Source organism: Lolium perenne, chromosome 1, assembly GCF_019359855.2.
Source record: "Lolium perenne isolate Kyuss_39 chromosome 1, Kyuss_2.0, whole genome shotgun sequence".
NCBI classification, from domain to species: domain Eukaryota; kingdom Viridiplantae; phylum Streptophyta; class Magnoliopsida; order Poales; family Poaceae; genus Lolium; species Lolium perenne.
Window position 1 is genome coordinate 78,189,616 of NC_067244.2, and position 11,855 is coordinate 78,201,470.

An 11,855-nucleotide genomic window follows, 5' to 3' on the forward strand; every position below is an offset into this window, starting at 1 on the left:
GGATACCTTGCTGCAGACTTGTTCCAGTAATCCAAGATGTCAACATCCTCGTTCAACTTCTTCACAGGTTCAGCCAAGTACAAATCCAGTTCAGATTTCTCATCATGTGAGCTGGTACTTTCCACGTATTGATCGTAGTCAGCAAAGGCACCAAGTCCACAAGTACTTGAGGAACCAGCTATTGCTACGTTTTCATTAACAGATACGCCACTACCGTACTCGTTAAATAAAGAAGTCATTGTATCTATAACAACAGTAATACGTCGGCGGGCATCATCCTCATCATATAGCTTGGAGTAGGCATACCCTAAGAACTTGAACTTAATTCGTGGATCAAGTACAGCAGCACAAGACAGGAATACACTGTAATCAGACCAATATTTCATGAATTTCTCTCTCATAACTGCTAGCATTGGACCCATGTAGTTATTTATTCGAGTAATGGTTCCATTGGCTCCAACCCAATCTTTATGACACTTTACCTCGTTGTGTCAAGCATTCAAGAAAAAAAAGCCTATAGATAATTAAGCTCGTACTATCATCTAATTAGACTCACATAATTTAATAAAAACAGTACTATTATAATAGATACTAACTCTCTGTAAGATAAAATCTATTGTGGTAGTTGAATATTAATATCCGATACACGAGACGACTTTGACAGAAAATACATTGAGAGTAGGCTAACTGAGGTTTGGAGAGCAATAGGAATGAAATTTCGAGCCCCACTTCATGTTTCACTATCTCTACTTGCTATGGGTTCGAGGATCCTGCGGAGCTGCAAGATCCCGATGAATTTGGCTTCTCTAATTCCCCTTGGGGCGTCCATTTCTTTTAAAAACCTCTCCCCAACCATGCTTTGCTTTCTCAACGACTTTGATCGCCCGACACCATCGAAATGAAGTGCCTCTGTACCTGCAGGCTGCAGTCGTGGTAGGGTGGGTGACCTGTGATTTGTCTAGTAGGTCGATAACTGGTTTGAATGTCCTAGTTAAGGGGTTAGCTGGTTCAGTACTCGCGAGTGCTGGATCTACCACACCAAGATCGTTACATATTTTGCATCGAGCAGCTGACCTTTTGTGTGGCTCCTACCCTGTACCTGTGGAAAATGATACGGAACAAAAGAAAGAGCAGGAGGCTCTCGCGCCATGAAATTTGCTTACAATCAAACTTACAACTTGAGGTCTGCGTTTTTTTTTTTTTTGACAAAGAGTATATATTAATATCAGAGATATTAATTACATCCAGCCTCTGCAACAACGCACTGCCCTAGCGATATTACGGATGCACACAGCCAAAAAAAGAAAGAAGAATTACCAAAAAAGAAAAGCCTCGCTACAGTGATCTAATCCTTTAAACAGCAGCACTAACACCACCATGACAACACCAGAAGTTCAGCTTCTCCAAAAGCGACGCCTCCAAAAAAGTAACAGTGCACCAGCGCTGTCGTCGCCCGATCGTAGATCTTAGATTTTCACCTTGAAGAAAATCCTCACTCTCAAAACAATGCCTTCAACAAGAACATTGCCAGGCACAACCAATTAAGGCCAGACCTTGGATTTTCATCCTGAAAGGTAAGATTTTGAACTTGCAGTCGTCCCCGCTCGCATGCCGCTTCTCCAAAGACACCGATCACGAAGCCAATTCCTCCTCGCCACCTAGACTCGAGCCACCATTGCAAGACCACAGATCTCGGCTTCCATGTCATTCTCCGCCAGCACCACGAAACGAAAATGTGCTCCATGATAATAACCGCCAGTAGAGCTTCGAAACGCTCCCTCTGAAACCAAACGGCCAGAGTAAAAACATGGGTGCGCTCGACCGAATTCCACCCGATCCGGCAACCTCCAGGCTTGAATCGCCCAATGGAGCGTCCGCGGAGCCTTCCGGAACACGACACATCCGCCAGATCGATGAGGACAGGCACCGGCAGATCTGCATCTTGGCGCGAGAAGAAATCTAAGAACCACCGCCATTATTCACAAGACTAGCAGGTCCCCACACCGCTGGTCGTCTCCAAAGCTGAGAAGGCGAAAGAGGAACAAGGGGATCCAGTGCAGAGCACCGGCCTAACCCCACGATTACCAGATCGGGCCGCAGCCTCCACCGGATCTCGTAGGTCAGGGCACCTCCATGGGCGCCACACCCCTCCTCCTCAACGCCTCCCGCCGGAGATCCTCAGGCGCCGGCCATGAAGAGCCGCGCCGCCCTGCGCCCTGGAGTCGACCTCCCACCTCCTCCCGTGAGGAGCCGCCGGGAAACGCCTCCCCTGCCCACGCCATCAGTCGAGGGGATGGGCGCCGCCACCGCCGCCAGGAGGGCAGCAGCGGCGGCCAGGATGGCGGCGTACGGCGGCGGGCGGTGGCGGACTAGGGTTCCCCAGGAGTCGCTCGGGAGAGGAGCGACTCAGGAGGGGCCGGGAGAAATTAGGTGGGCGTCTGAATAGTTAATAAACCATTAAAAAATCAGAGTTTCCAAATCCTTTTTTCTTTCGAAAAGTCCCAAGGCCAACCTCTCCATTCCCTGCACGGCTGCACCTGCTCAGAGGTCTGGTGTTGTCCAACTGCATATTTCAATATTTAGATGGCATTTTGCAGTGGGAGGGTTTGGAAAGCATCCTGATTAGCAGATACATCGGCATCGTGCACCGCCCCTCCTTGTAATTCACAACCATAGTTCTGATCTTCTAGACTTTATTCTCTTCTTTTCAATTTTTCTTATGCCGCATATTTATTTTTTTCCCCGCAAAAACATGTTTTGTTTTTTGTGGCAAATCTATAACATATGTTAGGTTAATAAACCTGCTTTAGTCTATGTGTTACATGTATATTTCCAAACGTGAATTAGATTTGTATGAGCCGGAATGTCTTGCAGAATTATTCTTGGCCAATTCAGAATTGGTAGTTATACCCAATTCCGAATTGTTAAAGTCAATAACTTCATGGGCGAGCACAAGGAATTGAATCCACGCACGATGGATTTTACTCTGATCCTGGAGGAAAGGGAGACCTAGTATTACACTGGCACCACTTTGGTTCTTCTATTTCGTTTTCAGTTTTCATCGCAATGGTATCTTTTTAGTGGAAAGTACCATTTCTTTTTTAGCACTTATGCATTTCGTTTTTTTCACTCAAAAATGTACGACGCCCTCCGTGCTCAAGCCCTTCCACTACAAAGTAAAAAAATTATTATCTACCACATTAAAAAAATCGTTAGCATATGGGTCTTTTTTGTGGTAAATGAGTCATAGGGGACGAAACGTGCTTTGCGGTGCATATCGGGTCGGGAAAAGATCTACCATGGATTTTCGGTCGGTGGCGGACTAGGGTTCTTTAACCACGAAAAATCGTACCGTGGTAGATGAGTTTTGGGAGGTCGTTGACTGCTGACGTCATGCAAACTGACATGTGGCAAACATCGTTAACTAGATGCAAAATAGCGTTAGATGATAGTCATAGACAAACGTTGCTAAGTATTGAGCTTAAGTAGGATGACATCTTAGGCCTATTGAAATTTAAACGAACCAGCCCACATAAGATCTCTCGAGCTTAAGCGGGCTGGCCCACCTAAAGCTTGTTAGATAAATGGGTCTGCCCTTCTAACTTAACCTAAATTTTAATGGGGTGGCCCTTCCGAGGCTTATGAGTTTAATCTGTTCAGACCAGCTAAGTTTAACCAAGTTTAAATGGGCTGGTCCATCTAAGACCTAATTTGCTTGGTCGAACAGTTCAACCCATCTAGAGCTTGCTAGGCTTAAAGGAGCATGCAAGTCTAAGACCTACTAAGTTTAAGCGGACCGGTCTATTTAACTCGTAGACATAAATGGGTCCGTCCTTCAGCGGTAAACTAAGGCCCGGCCTCCACGCGCCGGTCAGCCAGCCACCACCTCACCCGGCAGATCCAGCCACCAGCCCCGCGCGGGAGAGAAACCCCCCACCACCTTCGGCGGCGGGGCCCGCCGCGGCAGCGGCCAGCGGCAACGGCGGCGGATGGACACGGAGGGGGTCGCGGGTTTGGGGGCTAGGGTTTCCCCCTGGCGCCGCATGAGGAGGGTCGCAAGGGGGTCTTCTATGTCCGCCTACGTTTGGCCGCTGTGTCACCGAGCTGCCGCCAGCGTCGCACCTGCAGCTGCCTCTGCCGCCGTCTCATCTTTTAGCTGTTGGCAAATGCAATCGAATCAGGTTCCTCCTCCGAGTCAATGGGGAGCGGCCAGATCAGGCCTGGAAAGCGCTAGCCGCTAGGGATCGGAAGAAATGCGTGGGGATTTTTCATGATCGAAGTTGAACGATCGAGCGAGGTTGCCTGCCTGGGTGCGTCATGTGCGTGCTGTTTTGATTAAAAAAAATGCAATACGGATGGCCAGATGGGCCTTCACTTAAGCCCAATAGTTCAGCACTCTAGCCCAGTATCTGTTCGTCTCCTCCACACGACCGCTCGAGTTCATGTTCGACAGTTCGTCAATGGCAAGATCAAAGATCATAATGAGGAAGAACCTGGTGGCCAGCAAGTAGTACGACATCGAAAATCCTCTCTGACCAGCAGAGATACTATGCTTATGTAGACACTCTCCCTAAAGAGAATTTTATCGACATGACAAGACATATTCACGACATGCTATCACAGATAAAATCAGTGGTCTAGCTAGCTGCAAACTAAAGGAACCATGTGTGAATTATGGACACGAGTGGCCTGAAGACAGAAAAATGTTCGTAGCAGAAATTGCTGACCCATTAAATGAAATCTTACAACTGCTGACCCACACGAGCAGATCTATCCAGATTTCATGTGCATGGATTAGGACATAAGCGATTAAGCATTTGGACAACGTATCATTGCGAGGTAAATGTAGAGTGAAGAAGGCGGTGGCGTATCATTGCGAGGTAAATGTTGGCAGAGAGAGAAAGAGAGAGTAACAAATACTAGAGCATAAATCTTACCGTAGGCATGCACATGGATAATGTGGTGCGGAAATGGCCATTTCATTTTGAGGAAACCACGAGATAGAAAAATGGTTGTCCATAACAGAGAGCCATCAGTTTTCAGCAGATTGTCTCCATTGTCATGCATAAGGACAGAGCTTTCGAGTATGTTGATGCACGTTAAGCGCTTATCCATCTGCATGTATAAGGATGCTCCTGGGTTCTTAAACAGCAGCCAGAAGAAAATGAGTTTCAGGAAAAATGAGTTCCATGAAAAGGAGTATAAAGTCTACTTGGAGTATTCGCCAAAACATGCTCAGTAATAATACACAAATTTACCACAGGATGCAAACGTTTTTAGTATCTTTTTCTTGGTTATTATTTTGATTTTATTTATTAAAAATTGCATGTATAAAAGTTAGCTGACTACAACATTTCTTTTTAACAGGGTTGCTACAAAATTGGTAGGGTTCATAATAATCCAGAAAACTAATTTTACAAATTATGACTTCGGGTACCGCACAGAAGGCCATCCTTAAACAAGAGTTGTAACATCCTTCATTCAACTTAAACAATAATTTCAGTTAGGAGTATACTGCATTTTAACATCTTAAAAAAAAACAATGGAAGTTAGCTACTCCCAGCAGGACCCTTGGATAAGAGAAAAACCTTGAGATAATATTTGTTTCATGTTCCGATCATTGCTGTTATTTTCAGCTGGACATTCTCCATCCAAAATTACAGGACAATGAACACTAATGGCCAGCAGTAGTAATAATATTGCAACTGAAACATGATGTATTACATAAGTAGGGGTAGCAGCCCAATTTCAGAAAATTGAAGAAGCAGCGTCAATCTTTGCCATGGTAAGAGAGAATTGCAGCAGCAGCAACGACATTATAGCATCAGCCGCCTAATTTTAGCAAACCATGATGGGAGTGTCCATGGTGGAGCTTGCCCGGGTGACAACATATCATTGCGAGGTAAATGTCGCATGACCTAACATGAAGATCTTTGAAAGGATCGTATGCCGCACCTAGGGGGGGGGGGGGGTGAATAGGTGCTAACCAATTTTTAGTTCTTTTTCAATTTAGACTTGACACAAAGGTAAATTCTCTAGATATGCAACTAAGTGAATTTCCCTATATGACAAGGTTATCAACTAAGCAAGATATAGCTACGCAATATATAGGAGATAGAATAGGATAGAGGTAACCGAGAGTGGAGCACGCGATGACACGGAGATGATTCCCGTAGTTCCCTTCCTTTGCAAGAAGGTACGTCTACGTTTGGAGGAGTGTGGTTGCTACGCAAGCCAAACCAACAGCCACGAAGTTTTCACTCAGATCTCCTGTGAGCAACGCCACGAAGGCCTAGCCCACTTCCACTAAGGGATTTCCTCGAGGCGGAAACCGGGCCTTTACAAGGTTCTTGGGGCACACATCCACAACCGAATTGGAGGCTCCCAAATCTGTAACAACACAACAATCAACAACAACACATCAACACAAATCAACTAGGGAACCAACTAGGAACACTAGCATGAGATCCCTCAAACAAATGAGGGGGAAATGAGAAACGCTTCGGTGAGAATGTAGATCGGTGTCTTCTCCTTCGAATCTCCAAAGATCAAGAGCTTTGGTTGGGGGGAGGAAGGAGATCTTGGAAATCTTGTGTTCTTGAGGTGGCTCTAATGGTGGTGAAGCTTGGCAGATATTTCTTGCAATGATTGAGCAAAGGAGGAAGGGAGAAGAAGAGGGGTATAAATACCCCTCCCAAAATCCAGCCGTTGAGCCTTCCGGGGCCCCGGATAATCCGGTCTAAGTAAGGGCCGGATAATCCGGCCCCCCCAGAAAATCCGGCCTCAGGGACAAAACTGGGTAAATATCCGGCCAAATGTCCGGCCCCTGTCCAGAGCTGCTTTTCTTCTGGTCCTTAGCCGATTTCGAGGGGGCCGGATATTCTTGAAATATCTGGCCCGGATAATCCGGCCCTGGACAAATCCGGGCAAATATCCGGGCAAATGTCCGGCCCCTATCCAGAGGCATACTGAGCCGCACTTCCTCAAGTCCTTAGACGAAAAACTGGGGCCGGATATTTTGGAAATATCCGGCCCGGATTATTCGGCCTGATGATCTTTTTGCTGCTTCTTTTTGACACGACTTTCAACATCCAACACACATATATATATGTATCTATATAATCCCTGTACCACTTAGACAAACATTAGTGTATCACATACATTGACATCAAACACACAAAACAAAATATGAGAGATGTTCTTTCAATCTCCCCCTTTTTGGTGTTTGATGACAATATACGGATTTGCAAGAGAATCACAAAAGAGACAAGCATGATGGCAAAACATAGAGCCACTCCCCCTACATGTGTGCATATAAGTAATTTGCATTTGAATACAAATACACAACACATAGGAGCGAGATGCCTCAACAAAAGAGGTATCCAACATGAGCTCTAACAAGAGACATAGACATATATGAAGTTGAGATAGGATGCTAGAAATCATACCCATGTGTAGATATATAATACGGAGATATATCATCACACATAATATAATAGCCTTGATCTCAACATATAGAATTCCGAAAACCATAACAATGTCTCACACCACATAGCACATAGTTTTAAACGGAACACAAGCAAACCAAATAGTTCAAATAAGGGAGAACACAAGCAATAAAAGAGTGATAAACGCATATGCTTGTGCCCAAACCACCATGCAAATCCCCGAGATAGTTCCTAATAGAAAACTTCTCCCCCTTTGGCATCGAGACGCCAAAAAGGGGACAAGTGCGATGCTACTCGCCCCATGGAGATCACTCGGAGCCCTCGTCGTCCTCGTCGTCCTCGGACTGGTACTCCTGTTCCTCTTCCTCTTCAGTGTCAGGGGCCTCCGGAGAGTTCCGAGTGTAGTTGGCCCTCTGAATGCAGTTCTCAAGATCATTCCATGGAACCTGAGAAGAATGCCACCCACTGTAACCTGGGTGAACTGGAGGCTGAGGCGGAGGACCTTGCTCACCACTGAGCTTATGCAGAATGACCGCGTGAGTATGCTTTATCTCAGAACGCTCTCGGCTGGCCGCATAGTTCTCCTTATGAATCTCAATATTCATGCATAGAATGTGACGCTGGAACCAACTGAGCTTCTTCACTTGTTCCTTCATGGCAGGAAGATCAGCATGGCGAGCAGGAGCAAAACCACTAGTGCGAGCATCTCCCATAAAGGAGTCAGGAGCAGGGGCAGCATGGGGAACCGGCTTCTTCTTGTAAGCCTTCTTGACAGAGTGCTTCATCAATGGATACCCACTCAAGTCTTCATCCATAGTCACACAGTTGTTGATAAGGAGCTGGATATAGGGTGCATATGGCATGGTGGTCCGGGAGACCACGGAATCATGAATCTCATTGAAAATGAAGTCCATCACATCAAGAGAGAGGTCTTTGTCCTCATTGCCACCACGAGCACACTTATAGCTGAGGTGCATAAGATCCACAAGTGCTCCACGGAGTGCATCATTGTTTCCACCACTTGGAGAAATGGTGGCTCGAAGGAAACGGAGCACTTGACTGTAGATGGGAAGGAGCCCCTTGGTAGATCCAACTGCTCCAGATGAGTCATAAAGATTAAAGAGCACATTTTTATTGGTCTTCTGAGGACCATGGATGCGAATACCGCCTTCTGCTGGAAGTCCAAGAATAGAAGCAAACCAGCGCAAGGTTGCCTCACAATGAGTGGCGCCAGACATCCATTCCATAGTGCGTTCTTCATCTTTCTTGAAAGCCAGAGTAGCATAGAATTGCTTAACCAACTCTGGACTGAAGTCACACTTAATCTTCATCAGATCCTTCAAGCCCATCCTACCAGTCACCCAGATGGCATCCTCAAAATGATTATTTTCAGCCAGAAGATCCACATCGATAGCTTGCATGGGTCGCACTTTCTTCATGGGCTCATAAATATCCTTGTAGATGAACTCCTGCTCCACGCACCAGAAACGCCTTCCCTCTATCTCATCATCCCTTGGAAGGTCTTCATACCAGTTCTTCATATGGATTGATGCATAAGAGATAAGGTCCATATCCTTGTAGTTCACCCTAGCTTCCTTGTTCTTCCTTCTACTAGAGGTGGACTTGCGAGGCGCATTGGAAGCAAACTCATCACTTGACCGGTTCTGCCTTGAACGTCTCCAAGTGCCCCGAGAACCACTACCTGTGAGAAGCAAAGATGGATAGCAAAGAGAAGATAATGCTCATAAGTCATGTATGATACAGTAATGTACTCTAGAAGCATACTATAAGTTGGTACAAGTCTAGACAAGATAGATTGAATCAAAACTGCAGTAGCGATGAAGCTCCAGGCCGGATAATCCGGTGTCCCCGGGGGGGGGGGGGGGGGCGGATAATCCGGCCAGACCGGATAATCCGGTTTTCGCGGGGGGCGGATAATCCGGCCCTGCGAGTCTAGCAGATTTTGCAATCAAAAACTTGTCTACGAACAGATCGGCCTTATAGCATGCAAGAGGAGTATATTACACACGATTTGGAACAACTAGATACCAAATCCACCAAGAAAATAGCACATACAAATCACAACACCTAGGGTTAGGGATTGTGAGTCATACCCGCATCCATTGCGAAAGCCGCTTGGAGGAGAAGGTAGCTAGGGGGGAGGAGCACCCGATCCACCCAAAAACTCCGGGAGGGAGTGGATGGGGCGGCTCCGGCGAGGAGGAGAGGCTCCGGCGACCTTGAGAGGAGAAAGAGGAGAGAGAGGCGCGTGGGGGTGGTATGAACCGTTTGCCCCCCGCGGCCTCGTCTTCAGCCCTTTCAAGATCTGCCCAGGCCGGATAATCCGGCCCTAGTTTAGGGATTTTCCGGGTCGCCAAGGGGCCGGATTATCCGGTTTTCTGGAAATTCCAGAAAGTCGGAAATCCTGCCTATCTTTAGTTGGTTATTTGCATAAACTCATATGTGATGCAATAATGTATCACGTCACATATAGGAAGCATATTTACCAATAATATGGGGCAACCTAGATCATCCGACCGAAAATCCTCAAACTCCAAGTTTTTACCAATACACGACATATGAGCAAGATGGAAATGGCTTATAGATGAGTGTAGGCTTAGGTTTAGAAGACTCAAACTGTTAATGGTACATGATCACTCAAGTTTGCAAGATATGAGCAAATAAGGCCAAACTAGAGTGATTTCCCATAAGAACATGGAGTTGTCAAATAAAAGGCGATAAGATCCAAATAACTCCAACTCTTCACAAAGAAGAGTGTGGTGGCCTAGGCCACCATATATGAGTGTTGTGGCATGGCACCGCGAAGATATATCTTGGGTCCAAGCCACTACTCATCATTGAAGCTCACATATCAAAATATGATATTAAGAGAATGATTTCTTAATGTTGGCATTATGGGGGGAGGGATAGCTCAATAATTTAAACCGCACTCCCCCTATTTCCATGCCCACATCTAAACCAAATAAAGTTTTGAGACAAAGGTGTGTTTGCAAGATGGTCAAGCTATACTCCTTGAATCAATGATATTTAGCTCATTCCTCAAATAAGTGAATCTTGCTTCATCAAGAGGCTTCGTGAATATATCGGCAAGTTGATCTTTGGTAGGAACATAGATAAGCTCAATATCACCACGGGCAACATGATCCCTAATGAAATGATTCCGGATCTCAATATGCTTCGTTCTTGAATGTTGCACCGGATTATAGGCAATTGTGATGGCACTTTCATTGTCACATAATAGAGGCACTTTGTCACAAATGACACCGTATTCCTTTAAAGTTTGCCTCATCCATAAATATTGAGTGCATCCACTTGCGGCGGCAACATATTCGGCTTCGGCGGTGGAGAGAGATATGCAATTTTGCTTCTTAGAAGACCAACACACCAAGGACCTACCAAGGAATTGGCAAGCCCCAGAAGTTGATTTCCTATCATCCTTGTCACCCGCCCAATCCGCATCGGTATATCCATTGAGAATAAAACTTGAGCCTTTGGGTACCAAATACCATATCTTGGGGTATCAACCAAATATCGAAAGATTCTTTTGAGAGCCATCATGTGGCTCTCCTTAGGAGAAGCTTGATACCTTGCACACACACCAACACTCAACACTATGTCCGGTCTAGATGCACAAAGGTAAAGCAAGGATCCAATCATGGAGCGATATACCTTTTGATCCACCTCTTTACCATTGGGATCTAGTGCAAGATGACATTTGGTAACCATAGGAGTGGCCACACCTTTCATCTCGGTCATCTTGAACCTCTTGAGCATGTCTTGGAGATATTTTGCTTGATTGATGAAGGTTCCTTCTCTCAATTGCTTGATCTCAAAACCAAGGAAGAACTTCATCTCTCCCATCATAGACATCTCAAACCTATCGGTCATAAGCTTTGAAAATTCATCATTGAAAGCTTTGTTAGTAGAGCCAAAGATAATATCATCAACATATAATTGGCAAACGAAAAGCTCCCCATTGACCCTCTTAGTAAAAAGGGTGGGATCGATTAGCCCAACATCAAACCCACGGTCTACCAACAATTATTTAAGGTGCTCGTACCAAGCTCTAGGAGCTTGTTTGAGACCATAAAGTGCTTTATCAAGCTTGTAGACATGGTTAGGAAAGTTGAGATCCTCAAACCCCGGGGGTTGCTTAACATAAACCTCTTCATGCAAAGGACCATTAAGAAATGCACTTTTCACATCCATTTGTTGTAACTTAAAGTTATGATGCGATGCATAAGCAAGAAGGATACGGATGGACTCAAGGCGAGCCACGGGAGCATAGGTTTCTCCAAAGTCAATTCCCTCAACTTGAGAGAACCCTTGAGCCACCAATCTTGCCTTGTTCCTCACAACATTTCCAAACTCATCTTGCTTGTTCTT